General features: G+C 52.2%; 1 protein-coding gene across 1 annotated transcript in view; it reads left to right on the top strand.

Annotated features, from left to right (window-relative positions):
- Positions 1–26,350, top strand: part of KLF13 (KLF transcription factor 13) — a 50,260-nt gene that overhangs the window by 8,509 nt on the left and 15,401 nt on the right. The gene's annotated exons all lie outside the window — the stretch shown is intronic.

Below are 26,350 nucleotides of genomic sequence, written 5' to 3'. Positions count from 1 at the left end.
AGCACAGGGTACAAGCTCGTCTCCTTGGAACTAGAGCCCAGGGTACATCATGAAAGAGCTTTGCAGGGAATGGGGGGGGGGGGGTGGCAAATTAAAAATCATTCACCAGGGAGCACGTGGCTCAGTGTCTGCCTTGGGCTCCTATCCCAGGAGCTTCTGAGAGTGGAGTTCTGGCACATGCCTGTCTCCTGCAAACATGGGCCAATTGGAAGGAAGCTTGGGAATGGGGAGAGGAGGGAGTGGGCTCAGAGGAGCTCAGGAGGCTTCTTGCCCCCCACCCAGGACCACCGTAGAGGCATCATCAGCAAGGCGATGGCCAGGCATCTTGGCTGGTGGTCAAGGACCCCTTTGTGGCCTCCTGACGCTTTTGCATTAAGTCAACCTGAGGTCATTATCCTCAAGTATGTGTAGCCTATATTTGTGATATAGCCAGGAATTTCCACCCCTGTAAACTCCTGAGCTTTTACTGTCTTTTATGGTATAAATACCCACACACAAAGGATAAAGGGAACTTGGTTTGAGGCTAGAGATAGAAGTTAGTAAATGGCAGATCAAGAATAGAGGTTTCTGCAAGGAAGTGTTGGGAAAGAGAGGAAACAGAAGAGGCGTAAGTGAGCTTGGAGCTCCGCTCTTAGGGGAAAGGAGCAGGGCCCAGGTACCCCGGAGTATCCTTAGCACCCCATGATATTCTGCTTGGGCCATCGCCTGGGCTGCTTGTTCAAAACCGTGTCTGGGATCAGGGGAAGGCTCTGGAAACAAGGCATTGGCACCATGGGTGCACCTTGAATATCTTATCAGTATCAAACTCCAGCATGTTCTCCTTGGAAGAGAAATAATACATGTGAGCTAATTACATAGTTGCCATTGTAACAAGTGATGGGAAGTCCTGCTACTTCGCAGTCACTCTGTTGTCTTGGTTTACACTCTGCACTGCCTGTTGTCCTCGTTCCCCGGACCGACCCGCCACCTTTGGTCTGTCTGCTGGTCATTGGTTACCCCATGTCTCCATCTGTGGTCATCTCTGGCAGGTGTGCCAACTGGCCTTGGTAGGGTAGGGCCCCTCGACCTATCACAGAGATCTTGCCTGGTTCTCCTGAGGACCTCACTCCCTGGTGCTTGTTCGTCAGTTGCCATCTGAATGGTGTGGTGTGGTGGGGGGAGACGGCCCCTCACAGCAGTGCAGGGACCCACCAGGGACTTCTGGCTCCTTGCAGCCCTGTGTGCTAAGTAAGGGCAGTTTCCTAAGGCTTCCTTGTCTTTTCCAGAGTGCTCCTTTTTGGCTGCTTGCATGGCGTGTCCTGCTTTCTAAGATTACCTTGCTGCTTGGCCTTATGCATCAGGGGATTATCAGGAAGGTTCGAGGGGCTTTGCAGGATGCTGTCTTTTATCATGATATGTATTCTTAGTATTTTATGCCATGCCTTCCTTGTGGGCGGTCAGTGGTCCAACTGACCAGCATCTACTGTCACAGCTATTCTGTTGCCCTGTTGGTGAGCACAAAAGTGGTTGTGCTGAGTTACTGTCAGGCCTTTGGGTCTTGCAAGAAATTCAGCTTCCTCGGCTTCTTCTAGGTTCTGATTTGAAGCTGTCCTTCCCTATTGATTAGTGGGTGTTACGTGTTAGCATTTTGCTTTGGACAGGTTGTCTCATTTTAAAGTATGCTAACTTTAAACTTTGAAAAACTTCCACTTTCATTTTCCTTTCCCTGATCTCACTTGTCTCCCTGAATCTGAGCTGAGCATTTAAACTCCTTCCCATACTCAAGCCCTCCCGTCCTACATTCAGCACTGCATGTGGCCTCGGAAGACAGATACTTGTGTGTGTGTGTATGTGTGTGTGTGTGTGTGTGTACACGCACGCATGAGCGTGTGCATTGTCAGCCATCTGCCAAAGCTCAAGAGATTGTTCGTTTGGAAGTAAGCCAGTCACAAGGCATCTGGCCAGGTGGCACAAAAGCCATCCCAGGTGTAGCAGGGATGGATTTTTCTCCATGACCCACAGTGGGGCTGTTTCACATTGAGGCCAGTGTCTTGCAAGAGCATAGAAGAAAGGAGCAGTGTGTGCCGGGCAGGTCTGTCTTTTAGGTAGAGTGGGGACTCTGGTGCCAGGCTGGAGGGTGTGCATTCCTGGTGGAGTCTTCCTTCTCAAGCCATTGTGCCCTTGACCTTTTCCACGGGGGCAGATAGCCTGGGATGGCCGCCTGGCTAAAGCCAGGGGAATGGAAGCCATTTAGCTAGCCAGCGAAGTGTGCAGCCTGGTGTGCCCTCACTTCTCATACTCTCCTCCTCCTCCCCTCTTCCTCCTCCCCCGCCCTCCCTGCTCCTCCTCCTTTCCCTCTCCTTCTTTCCCTTTCTCCCCTCCTTTCCTCCCCATTCTCTTGCCCCTCCCCCTTCCCTAGTCTTCCTCTCCCCATCCCCCTTCTGCTCTTTTCCCCTTCCTTTTCTCCCTTCCCTTCTCCTCCTCCGCCTGTCCCTCCTTCCCCTTCTCCTGTCCTCCTCCCCCTCCCTTTCCCCTTCTCCTTTTCCCTACTTCTCTCCTTTCCCCTCTCCTCCTGTCCCTCCTCCCCTTCTCTTGTCCTCCTCCCCACTCCCTTTCCCCTACTTCTCTCCTTTCCTCTCTGCTCCTCTCCTTCCTCCCCTTCCCCCTCCTCTGTCTCTCCTTTCTTTCCCCTTCTACTTCCTTTCCCCTCCCTCCCCTCCCCCTCCTCTTCTCCCTGTTCCCCCTTTTCCTCTCCCTTCTGGATCCTAGGATCTAAGCATATCTTTCACCTGTCCTCAGGGGTTTCTAGCCCCCAGGACTAAGGCAAGAGGTGTGCTGGGGGTAGGGCCGCAGGGGCTAGAGAGCCGGTGAAGATACCTCTCCCTGGTGTTCTAGCCCTGGCTCAGCCCTGGAGAGCCCGTGGGGTGGCCTTGGCTTCCTCCTCACACCCCTGGGGATGCCCTGGCAGCCTTTCACAGCAAGATTGCCTGCTGGGCTGTTCTGCTCAGTCAGCCGCCTCCTACAGGATGGGAGGTAAACACTGGGTCACCTTGGCAACTGGCAGAGCTGGGGCAGTGCTTGTGGCAAGAAAAGTTCTCAAGGTCTCAAGTTTCTGGGATGCTGTTCTGTTTTGATTTTTTTTCTTTAATTAGCTGGAGTGACTAAGATACCAAAATGCCTGACCCGGTTCCTATAATTTCTTAATAAACATTTATATTCCATTTACAGGAGGAATGTTTCTTCCAGTGTGATTCATTGACTTTTTCTTTTAAGCTGCAGAGAGGCAGGGCGGGGGTGGCACAGAGGGCCCCCACCGCAGACAGCTGGTCTGCCCTGGGGGACAGGGAGGGGAGCACTGGCACTGGTCCAGGAAGGGGAGCTCTTATGTAAATGCCACATGGGGATATCCTGTTGGCTTTGAAGTTGATTGAATTGTATGGAAAATTTGGGGGAGATGCTTGTCTTATCTCCGGGTGTTCAGATCCCCATAACTGGATCTCTGGAAGTTATCTGACAGTCCTGTAAGTCTTTCTGAGCCCAAGCACGGCTCTCTCTGCCCAGTGCCAGATTCTCCTGGGAGGCCAAGGTGTGAACTAGTTTTATGCCTTGGTACAAGGTAACACTTTGGTGTTTGCTGTTAAACAGTAACTGCCATGTAGGTTGGGCTGGATGTGCTAGGTCAGGGCCTCCTGCCACCCTGCTGGCTGTCTCCACGAATGCTGGCCAGGCAGGCCCCTGGGGGGTGGTATGTCCTTTAAGCCGCCCCACAGTTAGCACCCAGTCCTGTATCCAGGGTCCCTTTTTCATTGTGAGTGCATAGGGCCACTTGGTTCCCCTCTCTCTACATAGGCTGAATTCTTGCTGGGTTGGGCAAGGCTGCCCTGCAGCCCCTCCCTCCTCTGGCTTCCATGTCAACACCTGTTGCTATCACCACGGGGCGGGGCGGGGTGGGGGGGAGTCCCCCAACCCCAAACTGAAGGGAATATCTTTATTTGTTGCACTTATTTTGTGGTGAGCTTCTGGTGTTACTTGTTCATGCACTGTGCCTTTCAGCTTTTCCAGATTCTCAGTGAGGTGCTGGAGAGCCTTCCTCCCTGGGCACCAAGAAGCCTTCTTGTCATCCTTTCTTCCTTTGTAAGGAACCATTTTCAAGGATGCAGAATTTGATTTTTGTGTGTGTGAAGAATTTACTTTTTTTTATAATGTTGGAGAAAAGACACAAATTAAAGGTATTAAAATGCATCAAAATGCATCAAATGCAATGTTGGAAGTCCAGAGCCCTAATCTGTTTGGGAGTTCTGTCAAAAACCCAGTGCCTCTGTGCCCTCTGTAAGCTGTAACTAACAATTTGGGCTTTGGCCCCGGAGCCCCACCCCATGGTCCTTCTCTCCTCCCAGGCCTGTTGAAGTTTATGCTGTGTTCCAAGCAGCTCCTTCTGGGGCCTCTCAGTGTTTTTAGCAGACAAAGTCCTTTTTGCCTGATACGCTTTGTGTGTCATTCAGACAGAGAGACAAAATGGAATGTTGTTGAGGAGTGAGGGCTTTGGAGTGAGAACAGATTGAGCCAGTCACTGTTCTGCCTAGAGCAGGTTGGGGCGTGCTTGACCTTGGAGGAGAGGAGGCAAGTGAGTGCATGGGGTGGGGTAGGAGGTGCGGGAGTGGTGTGGTCTGTGCAGCGTGTGAATGTGTCCTGTGCTGTATACATCTGGGTTGTATGGGGGTGGGCTTTGTACGCGTATGCGCGCGTGCGTGTGTGTATGTATGTGTGTGTGTGTGTGTGTGTGGTGTGTGTCTGCGTGTTGAACCTACCAGAGCAAAGCTTCACCCACTGCGGTGATGCTCACGGGGACCTGAATGAACATTTTTGTTGCCTTCTCTTTTGGGGAAGAAAAAAAAAACCAACAACAGATCGTTTAGAGCTACTTTTTTTTTTTTAAGATTTTATTTATTTATTCATGAGAGACACAGAGAGGCAGAGATACAGGCAGAGGGAGAAGCAGGCTCCCTGCAGGGAGCCCAATGTGGGACTCATCCCAGGACTCCGGGATTACACCCTGAGCCAAAGGCAGACTCTCAACTGCTGAGCTACCCAGGCATCCCTAGAACTACTTTTTTGAAGCAGGTGCCAGCTCATGCTCCCATGCTCTGGCACCACATGTGGGGTGAGCCTCCCCAACAGCATGGCCCCAGCCGTGCCCCAGCCTCCACTCCCCTGTCCCTAAACTGTCCGTGTTGGGTTGTGGGAGGAAGAAGTGGAGCTGCAGAACTGGTCGCTGCAGAAGGTGAGGTTCCTGGAGCATCTTGTTGCTATGGAGATCTGTAGCTTGGGATAGCTGTGCTCAGCCTGGGGAGTGGTGGCCCCATTGCAGGTGAGCCTCCTCTGTTACCAGGTAACGGAGCCTTCCCGGGTCCCAGCCAGCTGTACCTGGCCTAATGGTTTTTTTTAAAGTGCAGAAGCAGCTGAACTAGAACCTTGAGGTGAAAGACCTTATCCCTGGGCACCAGAGCAGGTCTGGATGGCACAGGGCTAGCAGCTTCTCCCCTCCACAGTGTCAGACAGTATCACGGTGACCAGGGCTATGCCAGTTCTGCCGCGTGACTCCACCTCAAGGGAAGGACTTTCTGAGTGCAGGTGTGTGCTCTCGGTGAGACTTCCAGAAGCCTGAAGTCTTTGGGGAGGCCCTAGTGCCATGACGTGAGGAGTTGGGTAGCTGACAGCCTGGGTGTACAGCCCGAAGACAGCAGAAATCCTGCTTGCAAGGAGACTATCTTCACCCCATGTTCCTGGCAGCTCCTTTGAGTAGAGGGTGCTGGGCTCTGGTGTCACAGTGGCTTAGGCGCACACAGCCTGGGAATCCCACTCAGGACTCATATTTGCTATTTTTGTAACTTTCCTGGGCTTCTCTGGTTTCAGCATTCTGCTTCTTGTTTGCAGGAGTAATTGCTTTCATGAGCTTTGGGCAATCTGTGGATTTTTCCCCCCTTTCTTTCTTTTTTTCTGGGGGGGAGGCAGCAATCCTATGTTTGCAGATATTAGAATTGTTTCCTAGAGGAAAGCATGAAAGCATTCTTGAGGCTGGCTTTTCAGCTGTTGGACCACAGTTTCATACCCCTTTCCTGCTTGCTTTTCATCTTGTGTGAGTGTGTTTGGCATCAAGATGCTTCCTGTGTGGTCTGAGGTGAATATTTTGAATGAATATAAGGGCCGAGGGCATCTATTCTGAGATAACACTTGGACACCAGCATGGCCTGCCTTACTCTCTTCTGGCATCTCCTTGTTCTAGAGGGTATTTGTGAATGGTGTGGGGGGCGGGGAGGCTCCTGGGTCTCCCATGGACCAGGGCCTCTGCTCAGACAGGAGAGGCCACTGGGGGCTCTTCCTGTGCTGTTTCTGTGCTCTGCTCATGTGGTAGGCTGTGGTGAGACCCCTCGCAGGACCTGCTGGCTCAGGTGTATCAGGTGTAGCTGCTATAGGTGTCCACTCGATGTCACCCTGCGAAACCGTGCCAGGTCTGTGGTGGCCACGTTCAGATGTCCTTCAAAGTGCAGAGACAGGCTGGCGCCCTGCCCTTCTCACAGGGGTGGAGGGGAAAAAGCCAGGGCTGTCTGTGCAGAAAGTCTGGACAGGCTCTGCCTCTAGAAGAGATTCCTGCAGACCTGGTGTTGGTAACCTGTGCTATCCCAAACAGCATCCTGAATGGGAGGGTGGGGGGTGCCTGTAGGCTGCTCCCTGGTGTGGAAAGGCATCCAGCCTTCTTTGGGGTCCAGAATGGGGAGGCACTTGGGCCACTGGGTGACCTGAGCACCCATGAGCTCTCGCAGGGCTGCTTGCCCACCTGTGCTAGCTGCATCCTGGACCACAGTAGGATGAACGAGGTTTCATGGGTTAAGGAAATTTCCAACCACGAGGAAATGACCTGGGTAACTTTCCTGCTTACACTGCCCCTGATGGAGACTGGCCAGCCTTGGGTGCCGAGTGTGCCCTCTGGGTTTTAGATGTTCTGACTCTTGACTGCAGTGACTCCATGGAAGACAGAGCCTTGCAAAGGACTGACAAAAAACCCAAGGGCACCTTGGGCTCCCAAGCACAGAATTGGTGTCTTCTGGTTCCTGAATCAGCTTGGGAAGGGCCTTAGGATCTGCCTTCTCAGTTTTTCTGGATGGCAGAGTCGCCCCTGGGGGCCCTGGGCCCTCCGGGGTGCTCCGGGCAGTTATCCTGCTTTAATGTCTCTTCGTTGGGGAGATACCTTGCACTATACTCTCTGCACCTCCTTTTCTTCTGGCTGCATTTTTGTGTAATAATGTCTCCCTCCTCTTAGTGAAACAGGTCACACTAGGCAGACCAATTGGCTCATTCCTGGTTCAGTAACTTGTGGCACAAATGACTGGCTCTCAGGGATGACATTGACCGTTGGAGATTCTCCCTGCTATTGTTTGAATGTTTGTGTCTCCCAGGATTCTCAGGTTGAAACTCTGATGCCCTATGTGTTGATATTTGGAGGTGGGTCTTTGGGGAGGTGATTAGGTCATGAGCCCTCATGACTTTATAAGTGCCCTTATAAAAGAGGCTCTGGAGAGCTCCCTTGTCCCTTACTCCTTGTAAGGACACAGTGAGAAGGCACTAGCTAGGAACCAAGGAGAGGGCCTTCCCAGAACCTGACCATGCTGGAGCCTTGATCTTGGACTTCCTGTCCTAGAACTGTGAGAAATACATTTCTGCTCTTTGTAAGATACCCTGCTGGTGTTATTTGGTGACAGAATGAACAAAGACGCTCCCCAAGCCTTTTGGGCAAATACCCAGCTATACTTCCTGACTACCTCAGGTTACCACTTGGGGCCCTTGCGGTCCAGAGCCCTCCCTTTGGCTCCAAGGCAGGACTTACCCTCCAGCCCTGCTCATGCAGATGGGAGCACCTCCAAATTGGTCCTGCTGGCAGCCTATACCTGGCGGCCAGCTGGCACCTGGTCTCACCCCTCAGTTAAGGGCTGGGGTGTCAGCGGAATGGTCTCCTGAGTGTCTTTATCATTGCCTTCACCTGAATTCTCAGGCCATTGCCACCTGAGATGGGCCATGACTCAGAATTTTCCATGCATCCAGTCCATGGAGGGGGTTGGGGATGTTGGGAACAAGCAGGCCAGGAACTAGCAGCAGCCCAGGTACTCACCAGACATGGTTCCTTAGTGCCCTAGCTGGTGACCTTTGCCTCTTAGGGTAGGATGCTGTCGCCCCACCATCATGAGCTGGATCCATGGTAGGGTGATGAGGTTGCCCCCTTCTCAGGAGCCTGGTCTGAGGGGTCTGTTGCCACTAGTAAGAAGGGAAAGTCTTGGAGGACTGGGCTTTCATTCCACATTCTTCCCCAGGGCCAAACTTGGTGGTCACAGGATTTGTCCTAAGAATGTGGGGAATGAGTCCTGGTCCTTGAGTTTACAGGGTTTTTTTTTTTTTTTTGGTTTGTTTTTTGTTTTTTCCCTGAAAGCAGTAGAATCTTTCCTTCATCCTAATCCCATGGATTCCAGTGCAGAACAGAGCTGGGGAGGATTGCTGGTAGGGGTTGGAGGGGTTTGGGCTATGGCACCTTTTATCACTGAGCCCTCCTGGGTACAGTCCACACACCCTGAAGACAGCCCCCAGTGAGATTGGCTGTGTTGTCCCCATCCCCTCACAGGCTGGCATAGGTCCTGCCTCTGTACTTCAGTGACTTGGAGGGGGAAGGAAGCATCATGAATGGGGTTAAGCCCCCAAGGCAGAGGCTGGGGGCAGGTTAACCCTTGGGGCTGGGCCAGGGAGTTGGGGCCTCTGGGGTCTGTAGTCAGAGTCCTTTTGCCTTTCAGAGGGGTGCCACCCTACCTGCCCAGGCTTTAATCGAGGGTGATTGGGTGAGGGCTCCATGAGTCCAGCAAGCAGAGGTAGTAATGAGACCCTGGCCAGAGCAAGGGGCAGAGTGGGGGGGCAGATAAGAGGCACATAAGGTCACAAGACAGTGGGCAGCAGGGTCTTAACCCACCCTTCAGACTGGCTGAGAAGCACTGGGCTATCAAGAGGGGAGAGAGAAGGTGGCCAGGGGTCAAAGCAATGGGTTGGCAGGTATGGGAGTCGGGTTGGCCCAGCCAGTGGCACACACTGGACTGGTGTGTAAAGCTGTATTTGTGGGGTGTCAGAGGATAGTGTTGGGGTGGAGGATGTGGGGCGTGGGGTTTTGTCACTCATTCCCTGAGTGCCACATGAGTCCTGCTCTGGCTGGTCCTTCTGCCCCTTGAAGGGAAAACTTGGGAATCTGTAAGGCCAGTGCCACGTGGCCCCATCCATATGCTTCTCTTGGCCTGGGTTGGGGAGATCTGCTTTCCTCACTCCAACCTCCTCTTCACCCTTGGTCCACCCACCCCACTCGACCAGGTCTTTCCCTCCTTCAGACACCTTCTCAGAAAGTACTGGGGGTGGGGGCAGATCCAGGCCCAGGTGACCACTGTGTGCCTAGCAATGTGTGACGAGGGGGCACACAGGAAGTGAAAGGAAACACTTTAGTGAGTGTGAGGAGAGTCAGAGAGGTGAGCTGCTTCTGTGGCTGCCTTTCACCAGTGACTGGCTGTACCCCGATGTCCCCAGATGGGCAGCACCCCATTTGGCTGGTGTGTTGGGCCACCCACAGCCCGAGGCAGCTGTGCTCAGATGTGCCAGCACCCTATCTCTGTGACTGGGGGTGGGTGGGAATGTCTCTGTCACAGGACTGACCACAGCAGTACTGGACCAGAGCCCAGTTCCACCCCAGGATGTCTGCTCAGCCAACCTGGTGGAAGGTCTTCAAATGTTTTTAGCCACATGAAATTCTACTCACACCACCCATTTATAATGGGCCAGCCTCCTTGGGGTCTCCAGCTCTCCCCACCCTGCTCCCACCAGCTCATCACTTGGGCTGCCCTATGGGTAAAGTTTTCCTCCGCTGACAGTACTAACACTCTGATAAACATGCTCTGATCCCAGTTCTAAAGGGAATAACAGAGGGCAGACATTTCTCATGACATCCCCAGAGCTCAGATGGAGCTTGTGTGCAGAGAGGATATGACACCAGAGTGCCCGTGTGCGCCCAGCATGAGCCCCAACCCTGACCCATGTCCCCACTGCCCAGTGCCCCTCATGGGTCTCCAGTCTGTCCCCATGGGAATCCAGACCTGTTCTGCACAGAACAGCGAGTCGATGATCTTGACTGTTGTTTCTGGGAAGATCACCCATCTGTGGTTCTGGTAAGCTCCCTGTTCCTTTTTCTGACACTTGGAACTTTCCCTCCCCACCCCAAGTTAAGAGCCGAGCTGTCCTCCCTCCCTTAGTGGGCCTGGCCTATCTCTCGAGGCTGTGGGAGACCTGCACACCTGGCCCTGCTCTGGCCTTCCCCAAGTCACAGTGTGGCTCTGTGTGGTGTCCCCCAGGCTGTGCTGGGTGTTCCCATACCTCTGTCCTGCTGCTGCTGTTGCCACAGCTACCTTTCCTTTCTCTTCTTTTTCCTCATGTCCTACCTGGTTCCCTGGCCTCTCAGGGTCTTGGCGGCTTCCAGGATGGGGGCTCAAAGCCTCCCATGGCCTCCCCCACAACCACAGCCTCTGCTCTGGGATAGGCCTCCCATGAGGCAGTGGCCTGCTCTGTCACAGTGGTTTACTTCCATACCTCCTTTTCTCTTTCAAAGACATCATCTTCAACTGGAAGAAGAAATGAAAACACCACCTGCGCCTCAAAACCATTCAGTTTCTAGACAGGGACATGCCAAGCATTCGGTAGTTGGGCTGGCTCACCTTTGCCCCCTGCTCTGCACCCCGGCCCCATGCAGTCAGAGTTGGGAGTCAGCAGCCAGGTCAGGGAGGTGCAGATTGGATTGGTGGTCTGGGTGGGTGACCTGGGGTGGGGGGCAGGCACAGGAGGAGGGGCTCTGGGTAGGAATCTCATGTCCCCTGCCATTGGCCTTTAGCTGGGGCTGTGGTGGGGTCAGGTCTGTGTCAGGTTGCCAGGCTCAGTAGGTAGGAGTATTTGTGGGCGTAAGAAACTAGGTTAGTTAGGCAAGGAGGTGGGGCTTGAACACCCTTCTGGGTATCAGCAGGTGTCCCTGGGGGGCAGAGCTATGCTGTGCTGGCAGCACAAAGGCTTCCAAGGAGAAGGCTTTGCAGCTGAGTCTGGGAACCACCTGGGAGTCCAGGGCCACCAGGGAACTGGTTTCTATGATACCAGGCTAGACTGACTGGTGGTCTGGGAAGTGTCCCTGCTGCTTATGGGTTGGGGGGGGGGGGTTGTTTCAAGGCTCTGAGCAAGGCTTGTGTAGTGGAGGGGCTAGTGTGGAGGGGGACCATGGGTGGTGTGGGAGCAGGGAAGATCTGCCCCATCATTAGGGTAGGGGTGGGGAGCAAAGGTGGAGTCTGAGGGAGGGCTGGGGGCCTTGTCACAGGGAAGGGGAGTGGCCTTGGCAAGGAGAGCCTTGGAATCTGAATTAGGGTGGGGAGCACCAGAAAAGGAGAGGGAGGGAGAGGGGGAGGCCATGTGATTGGGAAATGAAGGGGAGAAGAAAAATTGGTGTCATGGTGGCTGGCACCTTCTGCTCTCTATGTCCCCTAGCCTCTGGGGTGCTGTGGTTGCTGCATGTCCCCTCACAGGTGGCTTTGGCGGAACATGCAGGCATTTAGTTGGCTTCTCCCAGATGGTACATTCCTGGGGCCGGCACCTGCCTGCCTTCTCTGAGGGTGATGCTGGTCCTCATGCGTTTCCACGTATGGTGCCTCCTGCTTGGTTATTCCCACCCCTGGAGGATCTGGCTCGACTTTGGCAGCTTCTTCTCATCCTGGGCTCCTGTCGTCTATTGAGGAAAGCAGGACCCAGCCCAGGTTTTCCTGCTTGTGGAAGAAAGTGGAAGATGCACAGGACTGGCATGTGGGACATGTGGCTTAGCTCTTGTTGAGATGACCACAGAAGCGGTCAAGTGTAAGAAGAGAAAGCCCGCAGCAGAAGCAAACGTGACAGGCAGCCCCTCCTACTACCTTTAACTTGCTCTTGTGTTGAAATAACAGTGGGACTCAAGGGTCTGGATGTGTCAGCCTAACCTGAGTGCTTTCTGGGAAGAAAAATGTCACATGTGGCACATGCACGCACATTTTTACTGAAAGTGATACGTTAACTGCAAACAATTCAGAAAATATAGAGAAACTCAAGGAAAGATTAAGTGGTATTCGTGGTTTTTACCTCCAAGAGAGCACTGTTGCTGTGGCCCTGTTCTCACCTCCAGTGAACCACTGACACTCAGCCCCAGGAAGCCCCTCCTGGCGTCCATGATATGGCAGACCATGAAGGCAGCACATGGCCTGCTGCCCCGGGGCCCTGACAGCTTTGTTCTTGGGAGCTGGAGACTGAAGCCACATGCCAGGTTCTGTGCCTGGGGCTCTGGGGTGCAGCCTAAGCTACTGATGTCAGTGCTAGCATCATCCAGGGCTGTTTGTGGAGGGCTAATGCTGTCTTGGGAAGCGGTGAGTGCAGATGTGGGTGGGGTGGGATGCTGTATTCCCTGTGGGCCCACTGTCCCTGCTTGCTGGGGCTTTCTGATGCCTGAGTTTGGAGAGTCATGGTCCGTGACTGTAATTCTTTCTGGGGGATGCCTGGGACCCACGGAGATGCTGCCCAATGCTTTCCTTACTTGGGCAGGTCCTGTCTTTGACACTGTTTTCCCAGAGCTGGGATGGGCTGACAGCAGCTGGGCTGCCCACTGGCGTGGCCCATGTGGAAAGCATGTGCCTTGCTGGGCTGTAGTGGGAGTAGCGGCTCTCTTGTGGGTTGACTGGTAAATGGTCGGGGAGCCAGGGATCAAAAGTACACTTGATTCATCCCGGGCCTGAGTCTCCAGGCCCCTGACCTGGTGCCAGCAGTGCCCAGCCTCTGCTCAGCTGCATCATATCTGATACTTCCACAGGTTTCTTGCTATGTGAGTGTACAAGGGGTGCCTACTTTGTGGGGCCTAGCAAGTGGTGAGGAGGAACTGGGTGCTTGCCAGGCCCCTGAGGGGTGGGGGTGGGCTGGGCCTGTACAACTGTCTCTGAACCAGGAGGATGAGAGTCAGGAGCAGGGGTGCTTGAGGTAGCCTCAGATCTCTCTCTCCTGGGGTGCTGGAGGACTCCAGGGGCGGCGGGCGGGGAGTGGTGTCACAGCTTCCAGCACCCCTCCTTCCAGTGCAAAGTTGGGGTGAATTAACAAAAAGCAGGTGAGTTCAGATGTCCCTGGAATTCCACATGAAGCTAGACAGTAGAACAAGTGATCCACCATGTGTCCTTGGCTGAACCAGAAGCACTTGGAGGGTTGCTGAAACTGCCAAATTCTCTGCGGACCTCTTGCAGAACTTGTGAACATTTCTGTGGATGATGTGGCTCTTTTCCACCAAGCAAAGCCCCTACAGAGAATTCCCCTGACCTCCTAGAACTTGGAGGGTGGTGTGGTATGTGGTCTTTGTTTTTAAGCCATTATGCAAATTATAAGCTAGGAAGGGAAAGAGTCTGCCCAAGTCACAGTGGGGAAGTAGGCATACCAGTTTGGAGATCCTGACTCCGGGGATCCTGGCTCAGGGAGGGGAGAGCAGGGCTAGAACCAGGTCCCTGGACAGGCCCCCGCCCCCCATCTCATCCCACAAGTCACATGGGCCCACTGTTCAGAACCTGTCCTGGGCGCCTCCATCTGGGTCACAGGGAACTGACCCTGAGAACTTCATCTCATTAAAGATCCCTGTGTGAAGTGTGTGAGATTCTGGGTACGGATGCTCCTCTTAGGTTCTGTTTTTGTCAGATGCTTAAACTTGAGGTGTCGGGAACTGTGTCCCCCAGGAAGTGGGGTAAAAGAAATGAGGCCTAGGGCTTGGTGCTTTGCACCTGTTTCACCCACACAGTGTTTAGAGAATGCGGTTTGGTGTGTCAGCCACCCCCCCCCCCCAGGTCTGACATCAAAGGATCCACAGAGTGACTTTGGTCTGGGCACAGCCCCCTCAACAGGCTTCAGAGGAGGCCCTGTGGCCAGGCCAGAACCCTGGCTGACACCCAGGGCCCAGGGTACTTTGGGGCTATAGCAGTTTGGAATAGATGAGGAGCCTAGCTTTTTCTGGCCTTTCTGTGAGAACATGGTAGTGACGGTGAGAATCAGGATGCTGACCAGAGACATTGGTGGCCATCCAAGTGGAGAATCCCACAGCATCTCCAGGGATGACTTGGCTTTCCAGATGACCCAATCTGCCATCCCTGGACTGGTGGCAGCTTCTGAGTTGGGCCTAGTCAACAGTCAGAAAATGTGTACTCCACCAGTAGTGTGGCCTGGGTTCAGGTGCTTGGGGACGGGTAGATGTGTGTTTCTGTTTCTCACCAGAAGTTGGCTTGCCCAAGGACTGATTTGGGTGTACCACATTCATTTTCATTTCTGATTATAAAAGCTGAGCATGTTCATAAAGAGGATTTGGGAAACAAGTATTAAGAGAAAGAGTAAAAAGAAGGAATAGCATTAACTTTCATCTCACCCACCCACAAATACCACGGTTATCATTTTTGTCTCTGTGTTTTAGTATAAAACTCAGGATTGCCTCATGGAAGTCATTTTATGTCCTTTATTTTTCCCACTGTAACATTCTGTCACAATCATATCCGTGAGTTGCTGACTGGCTTTTTGACCTGGCCTTTCCCGGTGGTCTCTGGTGTCCTAAATAGGCCCTGGGGTTGGTGGCTGTCCTAGCTCCAGTGACTTGCTCTTCTGGAATATCCCAGGACTGGTGGCCATCTGCAGTGGACTCATCTTTATTACTATCATAGCATGAACTCCTGGGAGCAAGTAGGGGCACGTGCAGTTAAGGTCACATTGCCTTCTAGAAAGGGAGAATGAACCCAACATCCACAGCCACTCCTGAGCGCAGCGAGTCTGGCACCCTGGCAGGGACAGGGTTAGGAGATCCCCAAAAGGGTTTCATCCTGAACCGAGGTAGCTGGTTGTATAGAGTAGACATAACCCAAGCACCAGACCCGCTCATTACCCCGGGACCTTCAAACGGTTTTTTTTTTTTTTTTTTTAAACCCTCAGACTGTCCTGAGCCTCCGGGCTCTCAGGGCTATAGGGTGTGTGATGTGGCCTTAGACAGCAAGGGTCTTGAGATCTTCAGGTCAGGGAAAGGTGAGTTTTTCTGTAGCAGCACCTGGCCTGGAAAGGCAGCTGTGGGAGCTCTTCTCATCTTTAGGGCTCCAGCTGGGCCCAGGGGTTCCCATCCCTCTTGTCAGCCCCAGAGTCCACCTGGGGCCCTCCACCTGCCCTAAGGGCCAAGGACAAGAAAAGACAGCCCTGGACTTCACAGTGCTGCCCCCTAAATTCCTATGCTTCCCAGCATCCTCAGTCCCGCTCAGTGCATAGACCTGATGGCCAGGGTGGTGGCCAGCTGGGCTCTGGCCTGAGCTCGCTGGAGATAAAAATGCAGCCAAGGCCAGTCCCCACAGTAGAGTGTCATTCTGAACCTGACAATGAGGAGAGCCTGGTCAGGCTCATGCTGTGCGAATCCTGCTTGGCCTAGGTGTGGCTTGGGGACAGGTCTTGTAGCAGCTTTGGTGACTGTTGAGATTAGCGCATATGTGCAGGTTGGTGTCACTTACTGTGGCTCCAGTCCCTGGTCCGGCCAGCCCCGTGGAAAAGCCTCTGGGTACCTGCTGTGTCCGGAGACAGGAGTCCCATCCTTAGGGCTTGGGCTCTGGCTCCCCAGGCTCTCTGGGCTCCTGTGTGCTTGAGTAAAAGGTTGTATTAAGTCCTGTGTATCACAAGGCCAAGCTGAACACCCTTAGGAATAGAGGGAGGACGTTGTTTCCAGGTCCCAGGCTATGAGCATCAAGACAGAATCCCAAGACCACTGGGCAGTGGGACCTCCTGAGTGGCTGCTTGGAGTTCTTGGGGGCAGGTGGCCCCCAGACCATGGAGTGGTGTTGTGGCAGGGCCATCCTCCCCTGCCCTATCTGCAGCTGGCCCACCTCGGGGCAGGAAGGAGTCACAACTGTTGTCTCGTCTGACCTGGGGCCCAGGGCCCTACCTTCGTAGCCACGCCCTGCTGTCGTGTAGTGTCTCCTGGGGAGTGTGTAGATGGGCCTTCCAGAGGAGGAAGGATTGTAGATGGAGGGACTAGATTGGCTGGCTTGTCTTGTCACTTGGGGGGTTTTCCTGGGTTATGTTAAAAGGCAAGAGCCTGCAGAACCAGAGCAGAGTCTTGTAGCCCTGGTTATATGGCACAGTTTCTGGGTTTTCATGACTGCTAATGCTGGCCCTCCCAGGAGTGGAATTCAAAACCAGACTAGTGCCTGGGGAACCCTTTGGAGCCTTCTGTAGCTCGCAGTTGTAGATGTCCTCCTGGCTGGGGAAGGTGAGCTCAAAGGCCAACAGCCGGAAGTCCTGTGGGGGGAGGGGAGCCCTGGAAGGGTCTCTCGGCTGAGCAAAGTCCCTGCCATCTGGCCTGGTCTACCCCCGCTGACCCAGTGTCTGCCTTGGTCCCAGCAGGGGTTGGGCTGCTTCCAGATTTGTTTTCATTTTCAATTCCCTTTATTGCTCAAACAACCTCAGGGCCACAAAAAAACAAACCGTTATCCTCAGCTGACCTCAGATTCCTGGCCTCAATTGTTTGCCATTTGCTAATTTTAGCTTCTGATCATTTCCACCCTTATCCTCCCCCCAAAGGGAGACACAGACCAAGAATAGCTGCCAGGAAGGGGGGCTGCGGTGTTTGTGGCCAGAGTTCCCACAGTGATCTGGCAGGAGGTGTGGGGCAGCTCAAGTCCTGCCCCGCCCCAGGTGGGGGACCTAGGAGGGCCCTTGGCCAGCAGCAGACCCCCTCTCCCCCTCCCCTTTCTTGCCAAAGGCCCAGCACCCACAGGGTGCTAACATGCAGCAGAGAAGAAGGACTCTTCTCTGAAGCTCTTTCTCCTTTCAAACAGAAACCAGGCTGCTGCTTAGAAACACCCTAGCAGCCTTGCCTAGTTCACAGCCCCCTGGGAGCCAGGAACTCCCCAGAGCTCCCGGACTTCAGGATCAAGTGGACATGCACAGTCTGGGATCAGACGTGGTGCTTGGCCACAGGGAGGCCCAGGAGACAGAGTCAGACTGGAAGGCCCTGGCCAGGCCCGATCCCTGCCCTGTGCACTCTGCTCCCCAAGCTGTGGGAGCGAGCACAGGGCCCGTGTAGACAAGTTACAGTGGGGAGTCTAGGGCCCTGGCCAGGCCTGCAGGGTGTCAGCCTGCCCATGAGAGGGCAGGCAGAGAGTAGCCTGTGGTATGTTGAGCTGGCTTTGGGAGAGCCAAAAGAGGGATGAGATCCAGTGAGCAGAGGAGCCCTCAGGCTGGGCTACAGCATATGGTGGCACCCCACATCTGTACAGTCAGAAGAGCGTTGGGCTGACACCCCACTTGAGCAGAGCATGTAATAGATGCCCACATCTCCAACATCCCCTGCATCCCCCTCAATGTTTTCAAGGAAATCCCAGACATCATAACATTTTATCCATTAATATTTCAGTGCCACACATTTTAAAATGAAAGTCCAGTGTATCTAATGGCAGAATAACACTAATTAAATACGGAATAAAGAAAGCCAGCCTCAAGTCACCCCAGAGGACTAGTTAGACTTGGGAAGTGGTGTGGGCCACCCCCCACTCCCAGCCCCCGTGGCAGTACTTCATTGAGGTGAAAGAAGGTACCCAGTGCCTGACTATTCTGGACACAAGTTCTTATCAGAATCAAAAGCAGCAGTAACAAAGACAGTCCCAACTGGTACTGGGGCAACAGGAGGCAAGGGAGGAGGCCCAGCTGCCCAGTAAAGGCTTTCCTCTGGTCCACGGGACCAGGGAGGAGCAAAGCGGGTGCTACACCCATACCCCTTGGATGCTGGCAGGGCCCACACCCTCACACAGCTCTAAAGGGGCGGTGGGCATAGCAAAGTGGTTCTGCATGGAAGGGCTTGGCTACCACAAATGTCTGTCCCATTTTGCAGATTGTTTTTGAAAATGTAGTAGAGTAATGCACCACATAGCACATGTAGCCTAAGGACCAAGCCTCATGCACATTTTGTGATAAACAGGTGCCTGGCTGTGCCCTTCCGTCCCGTGCCCTCTGCCAGAGGCAGGTGCTGTTGGCTTTACCCACCTCTTTTGGGATTTACCATCCTAGCTCTCAACTGCATGCTCCTGGGGGCTCTGCTTGCATTTCAGCTTTGAACATCCTGTGTTGACTTCCCATGGTGGCAGATGAGAAGTGAGCTCCCTGTCACCCCCGCCACACTAGGATGGTGGGGTATTTTGCATTAGGTCAGCGTTCAATGTTGACAGATGGCCAGGACTAACTGGATGCTAGTTGGTGGTGACCCTGGTGTCCCATTTTTAATTTCCGTTGAATTAATAGTTGTTCCTTTTGCCTGGTTTTCTTAGTGCTGTTGTCCTTCACTTGTCACCATGTGGCTCTCACTGGTGTGGAGGACTGTGCTCCAGACCCCTGGTAGCTTCCTCGACTGCCCATTCCTACTGTCCTGAGACCCCCCCCCCTCCCCCCAACCTTCAGGCCCTGTGTCCTGGAATGCATGCCTCTGCTTTCTGGTGAAGGTGTGGAGGCCGTATCTTGGAGACATAGGTGTCTGGAAGTGTCTTGCTTCTCATCTGATTAGTTGGGGTGGAAGTGCTGGACCCAAGGCTCTGTTTCCTGCAGTGTGCCCTTTGGTGTGGCCACTGGTACCCTTGGCTTCTGGGACTCATTCTTGCACATCCTCTGGTTCATGGCCCACTTTCTGTGTTCTGGGTGCTCTCTGGGTTCCTTTTATTTATTTATTTAATTTTTATTTATTCATGAGAGACGTGTGGGGGGGGTGTGGAGTGGGCAGAGACACAGGCAGAGGGAGAAGCAGGCTCCATGCAGGGAGCCTGACATGGGACTCGATCCAGGGTCTCCAGGATCATACCCTGGGCCAAAGGCAGGGCGCTAAACCGCTGAGCCACCCAGGGATTCCCCCCCCCCCCCCCCCGGTTCCTTTTATATGGACTTGGAATTCTTGGCTGATCCTTCCATTATCTTACCTTCTCCTTCCCATCATCCACTTACTTGTCTTTTGCTCAGTTTTCTGTGAGACTTTCTCCATTTTCTCTTACACTCCCGAAATGGAGATTTTAACCTCTGCCATATCCCCCACTGTGTCTTTACTTTCAGACTCAGGTTTCTGAATTGCTGTTTTTTTTTTTTTTTTTTTTTTTTTTAAGGTATTATGTATTTGAGAGAGAGAAAGTGGGAAAGATAATCTGAAGCAAACCCCACGCTGAGCACAGAGCCTGATGTGGGCCTCAGTCCCACTACCACAGGATCGTGATCTGAGCTGAAACGAAGGGTCAGACTCTTAACCAACTGAGCCTCTCAGGAGCCCCCGAATTGCGGTTTTTCAAGGAGCAGTCTTTGGTTCGTGGGTGCCATGTCTTACCTCTGGGGATGACAGATAGCTCTGGAAGTTTTCTTCTCCTGACATCGGATGGCCTCTGCAACCTCTGGATCGCCTTTTTCTGCTTGCTGGTTTGGATCTCTCACCCCACAGCCCTGGTCAGAGGCTGTCCTCTGTCTGATTGTCCCTGGTTTCTGGGGATACCGCCCAAAGGCCAGGACTGGTGCACAGACAGGCTCTGTGACTTTCGGTCCCTGCCTGTGGGGTGTAGTTTTGGCTGCAGCACTCGGATGGCCGGGTGGAGAGAGGTGGGGAGAGGGCTGGGAGTGGCAGCATGGAGCGGGCAAGCTGGTCCTTGGGCCGCCATCTGAGAGGCTGCCCTGCCTGCCATGAGCCATATCTGGGGTCTCCAGCCCAGAGCCTCCACCGCTCTGACCCACCCAATAGTAAGTTATTCTTTGGCAGGTATGGAAAAGGCAGGCAGCTGTCTGTGCAGTATACAGAAGGCTGTGGTATGTCTGTTGCTTCTTTAGTTTGGGTGCTCCCTCTCCTGGCCCCACTGGACCCTCATGAGCCTTTTGGGAGGTCACATCCTCCATAGTAACATGCTTCTTTGTTTTCTCAGCCATCCCTTTAATTTCCAGCTTCCAAATTACTATTGTTCTCTCTTTTCCCTTTCACTTAGTCCTTTAAAATCCCTTTCCTTTCATTTTAGAGGGATCTGGGGATGGGAAGGTAGTGATCTGCTGTTTATCCAGAGTTCCTGTTTGGCATGTGGGCCAGTGCAGGGAGGTTCAGGGAGAGACGAGAGGGTAAGATGAGTACGTCCCTCCTCAGCAGGAGATTCCCTTCCCATGTAGGCTCCTACCTCTGCACGGACTCAATTGTCCAGCCCCCAGGCTTCCAGCAGCCTCCTTTGGTTTTTGTCCAATGATGTAACCCAGGAATTGGCACTGTAGCCAGTGTTACAGTGAGGAATAATCTGGAAGCAACTGAAACCGTGGGAAGGAAGAAGGTCTAAACCTAAGGTTGGTAGGTTTAGGTTTCTTACTCTGGTCACGGGTCCCAAAGTAGATATCCAGGGCTGGTGTAGCAGCTCCAGGATGCCACCAGAAAGGCTCATCATCTCTTTCTCTTTAGTTATTGTAGACATGTGAATTAGACTGTGCTTTCCACCCAGGATCACATGACAGCTGCTGCTCCTACAACCTGGGAGCACTCTCCAGGCAGGAAGAAGGGCACCAGGCACATGGTCCTCTTTATCATAACAAGGTTTATCCCTTGACATATCCAGAACTCATTGGACATAGTCAGTTCACAAAGCCAATCCTAGCTGCAAGGGAGTCGGAAAGGAACCGTCTTTACCTGGTGCATTGCCACTGCAAACTTAAGTCATGTTGTCTGGGGAAAGAGGACATGAAGAATGATTGCTGGACCAGTTGACACTCTGTTGTCACTGTCACGGTTGCTGAGTGACTCCTGTGCAATTGTCCTGTGCATTGATCAGAGAAGGGTCCAGCTGGCAGAGGTGACCACCACATGAGCCAGTGCTCCCAAAGCATTTGAGGAACCTCAGAAATCATGTGCTTTCTCCATCATTTACTTTTTTCCCTAACAAGTGAGGCTGTATCAGCCATTTGTACTAGCTAAGCAGTAACTGACTTACTACTTAGAAATGAGCTGCATGATCCCAGCTGTACTGATCACAAAATGTGAATGAAATGGGTTTTCTGTAATTTTATTACCTGAACTATAGTTGTCATGTCTTCTCAGGCTCCTGTGGTTATGACAGTTTCTTAATATTTCCATGACCTTGATGGTTTTGAAGCGTAGTGGCTAGATATTTTGTAGACTGTCCCTTAGTTTGCATTTCTCTGATGTTTTTCGCATGATGACACTGGGTTTATGGTTTTTGGGGAGAAATAGCACAGAGGTGAAATGCCCTTCTCATGTCATATCAGTGGGAGAACGTTATCCACGTGATTGCCAGTGATACTTCATTTTGCTGCTCAGTTGTTCTAGCACTGGCCAGGAATCCTGGCAGGTTGGCTCCCATGTGCCTTTGACACATCTCAGTCAGATTGGTTTTTTGTGCACTTCCTTGCTTTGTGACATTAAGAAATCAGGTTTATCTTGTATTTTTTCCTGCTCTGGCCCTAGCATCATCCATTTCTCTAAGGAACCCTGATTTCCTTTTGCTTGAGAATGATATCTAGAAACCATGATCTGGGTGCTGGGTGTTCTCCCTGCTCTTGGGATGTCGCTACTTCTGGCCCCTCACGGTGGATGGACCCAGGAGACCTGTGTCCCAGCCCATTTACACACATAACTTTAATACTTTCTCTCTTGGGCCCTCTGTGTGGAGCTATACATGCATTCATTCATTAAGCAAAGCATGCATTCACACAGATGTCTCAGGTTCTGGAGCAGCCCCTGAAGAAGGACTCGTTTCCGCTCCCCACTGATCTATAACCTCCCCTCTCCAGCAGTGAGATGCTGGCTCCCACCATCCACAACGTGGCCACCTGTTCGTTCAGTCCCAGCAAACACGTGAAGCAGTTTCATAGCTATTTATATCTCATGAGAAACTAGAGCAGTGTTTAAGTACAGTTACTTATGTCTGTAGTCTTCCAGTTTCCAATCAAAACATTTTCCCAAGTTACTTAGGTCAGCTGCTTTTGCCCACCCCCTTCCCAGAGGCCACATCATACATTTGTGATGTGGTCAGAGTGTGTGGTCACGGTCTGCATTCCATGCTGGGATCCCCCAACCTCCTTCACATGCTCAAAGTTTGCATACTGTATAGTGCAGTCTGTGATGTATAGTTCTATGGGTTTTGACCAATGCAAAGTCTTGTATTCACCAACCCAGTACCAGGCAGACAGTTCCATAGCCCTAAAAGTTCTCTTTTGAGGTCAGCCACTTCTGTCCTTACAGTTTTTTTTGCCTTTGACAGAATGTCACATGAGTGGAGTCACACAATATATAGACTTTTGGATCTAGCTTCTTTCTTTTTGCAAAATGCACTTAAGATTCAACCATTTTGGTGTCTGTGAATTAGTGGCTCCTTCTTCATCATCATTGAATAGTATTCCATTGTATGGGTATACTGCAATTTGTTTATCCATTTACCTGTAGAAAGAGCTTACTTCTAATTTTCTCTGAGTATGAATAAATCTGCTATAAACATTTGTGGATGGCTCTTCCATTTGGTAGATGCCTAGGGCTGGGGTTGCTGGGTTGTGTTTTTAACTTTGTAAGAAACTGCTGAACTGTCTTACCAAATGACTGCGCCACGTTCTCAGCAGCAGCGAACAAGAGTTCCAGTGGCTCCACCGGCTTTTAGTACTGTTGGTTTTTTGGGAATTTACCTATTCTCCTAAATGTATGGTGCCACCTCATTGCTTTATTTTGCATTTCCTTAATGATGATATTGAGCACCTTTTCATGTAGTTGTTTGCCCTCTGTATATCTTGTTTGGTTGAGTGCAGATCTTTTGCTTGTTTTTAAAAATCAGATGCTTGCTTACTCTTGAGATTTAAGAGTTCTTTATATATTCTGAATATGAGCTTCCTTTACTTGTGATCAGTCTCAAATGAAGAACATTTTTATCGAGTAAATAAACCTGAATCCTTAATTGTAGGTTCCAAACTCATGTCCTTGTCCTTGTTTGAGGAAACTTCAGAAAAAAAACAACTGAAATGTCATTCTTTGGTTGTCTGCAGTTGTCACGGCTGTGTGTGCAGTAGATCACATACTCCCAGAACAGAGCAGGTGACAGCATTCTGGCTCCCAAAGCAGGGGAATGCTCCCTTTGAGATGGCAAAGGAAAGGGAGGGCGGGGATCAGGGAGCTTGACAGGAGTCACTCACTGTTCAGTCCATGGAAAGTGTTCCTGGGTCCCCTTTGGAGACAGTGGTGTGACCATCAGAATAGATGAGAAACCTTTGAGGCACCTCACTTGAGTCCACTCATCACATTTGGTCACCTGGGACTGTTGAGGTACAGGATCTGGAAGTGGGAGTGGGAGCTCATATACCTCTATCCATGTCCCTTCGGGGTGTGTGTGTGTGTGTGTGTGTGTGTGTGAAGGGGGTGGGGGACCTCTAGAGCCTTTGTGTGGGGTGGCTTCTGGCTGCCTGCTGGCAGAAATTACTAGTATTTTATTATTGCTGTTTTAAATGGGACCTTGGGAACGGAAATTTTCAAATGTGTTTTGTAACCCTAAGCAAAAGGGGGGAAAACACCTTTGTGAAATTTCTGGCATGTGCTCTTTTGACCTTTCTAGGCACATGCACTCATGCATGTCAGTTAGTGCTACTCCCTCACCAGAGGCCAGAGGTGCTGAGTCCTATGGAAGCATGTCCAGTTCCTGAGCTGGACCGTGGGTGAGCTGTTACTATTTTGTGACAAAGGTTTATAATATGTCTACTTAAATACACCTGTATAGAGAGACATGTATACATCCCATTTCATGAGATAACATGAAATGCAGCTCAGTTGGAAAGTACAGGAATGCAGAAAGGACTATCACACATGAATCCCATCTTCTCATGATAATAGATGTGTTTCCTTCCTGCCGTTCTGGCTATGTAGCATGTGCATTTCCTGCAGGCATTGGGAACAGTGGGGCTCAGTGGCTCGGCAGTTTGTTTTCTTGATTGGTCTGTGCTAATAGGACTACTTATATGTGGACCCTTGTCTGTGGCTTCTGAGACTTCAGAAAGGGACAGCTAGGCAGCCTCCATGCTAACCCATTCTTTGTCTCCTTACCTTTTGACACCTGAAGCCTGGTTCCGGTGACCTTAGGGGTGACAGCAAGGAGCACCAAGCCACTGACATCCCACCTCAGGATCTCCCTAGCCTGGGCAGCTTGTTCCAGCTTTTGCTGGCCCTCCCTTGGCATCAGGCTAACCCAGGGTAGCCCTGGGTCATAGAGTCCCCTGCAGAGCTGTCACTTGAAGAAGAGGACACTCTGGGAGCCAGTAGGGATTAGAGTACAGAGTGGCATCTGCTTCCCTTCCTGGACGGTACACTCCGGGTCAGCTCCCTTAGTGACCTGTTCAAGGTTAGGCAGAGGAACGGGGTTGAGCATGAGACAGGACGGGTGGGGGAAGGGATCGGCTCAGAGAAGCAATGGGCAGGCCCTGGGATGGGGAAGGGGCTGGACTCTGCCCTGAACCTGAAACAGCCCTGGGAATGTTCTTCTTTCTACACAACAGTGTAGGTTTCTGCAGGTGGGGAGAGGGCTGGCTGGTGAGGATGGCAAGTGGTCACCTCCTTTCTGGCAACATTACTCAGATTTACTGAGGAGCAAGGCCTCTCTTGCTTACTGTGTAGTATCCTGTTCTCTGCAGGTGGTTTTTTGAACAAAACAGTTTTCCTAGAACATACCAGGTATAAATCACTCCAAGTGGCTGAAGCTGTAGTGGATCTAGTGACCTGGGCTACTGATGGAGAGGCCCCAGGAGCTTTCTGGGCTCTTCCCTGAGTGTCTGAAGCAGTTACTTGGCATTTTCAGCTGTTCTAGAAAAGGTAGGTCAGTGACTGGCTTTTTTTGCCTTTTTTTTTTTTTTTTTTTTTTTTGCCTCAGCTCCCTCAAAAGCCAAAAGCATTTTAGGACTAGAGAAAAATGGCTTGTTTTTATTCTGATTTATTTGCTTTATGAAACCAGCTCTGACAAATACCTTGTTTTGCTATGTTCTCTTTGAAACCTTGTGACTTACTTTTTTTCTTTTCCCCCTGAGGGAAACTGGCTGCTGCTTTGGGTACCAGGAGCAGGCCAAGTGTAGGTGCTGGTTTAGGGGAAGAGCCTCTGCTCCCCAGGGCCACTTCTTAGCTCCATTATTTTGAGTCTGCTGCCTCACAGTGCTCAGTCCTTCTCAGGCAGGTAGGCAGGCAAGCAGGGCCTCTTGTAGAAGAGCTACCCGGTTCATCCACATGTTAGGTATGGCCACATGCCACAGAAGGCTGGTGACTACCTGTCAAGGCCCCCAGCAGGTAGAGTGGCCCAGTGCTACTTGACTGGGTGAGGGATGATGCTGGGGAACTCCCTTCCCTGGGAAGCTGGGAGCCTCAGGGTACCGAGGGTGGCACTTCATTCACACCATTGTGTGCTGGGCATCAGGGCCTTCATCTGTGAGATAGGCCCTTGGCCAAGATGCTCCCTCTTCTGCTCCTCCCCACCCCCACCAAGGACCCAAGGACGCTAATTGCTGGGGTCAACCTGAGCAGCTTGCCATAGCAGTTCCTGCTCCACAGCAGGGAGAGGCTGTGGTAATGTCTTCCTTCTAAGTGAAATTTAGACACAGAGGGCCCAGCCATTCTGGGTGTGTGGCCTTGGTGAAGTTATTTTGACATTCCACCCTTAGCCCCCATCTCAGAGACAGGTTTCATCTTGACGCCCTTCTGTCCTTCAGGATAGAGTTACATGAGCTTCCGTCTGTCCAAAGTCAAAACTGCGTACCTGTGAAGCTCTGTGCTTGCAGATGCCTGTGCTGTGCATTTTCCTCGCCTCTGGGGCAGCTGTGGCCAGGCTGGGTCCCTGTGGGCCAGGCCCACCCAGGAGGCAGCGGGGAGAGGCAGAGGGTGAGGAAATGAAGGCTGGGGCAAGGGTGGTGGGGAGACACAGGAAGAGGAAGTGGAACAGAATGGTTGCCCAAGGCTCTCCAGAGAAGGGCCCCTCCCTTGGTTGCCTAGAGAGTCCTGGGTGTGGGCATGGGGCCTTGGGGTGGTGAGTAGGGCAGCAGTTCTCTCTGCCCCGCACCCTCCCCTGGGGCCCTGGCTGACCTTGATGAGTTTCGTTTCTTTGGGGAGGGGGTGGTGTGCGTGGCCTCAGGTTGGATTGTCTGTATCTAGGAGCACCTTGGCTTCTCCACAAGTCCCTGCAGACCTCCCTGGTGCCACCCCAGATGTCACAGCTCCACACAGCCTGCCTGA

Source organism: Canis lupus, chromosome 3 (assembly GCF_003254725.2).
Source record: "Canis lupus dingo isolate Sandy chromosome 3, ASM325472v2, whole genome shotgun sequence".
NCBI lineage: Eukaryota > Metazoa > Chordata > Mammalia > Carnivora > Canidae > Canis > Canis lupus.
The sequence above is the reverse complement of the archived record's forward strand: the minus strand, read 5'-3'. Positions and strand labels throughout refer to the sequence as shown.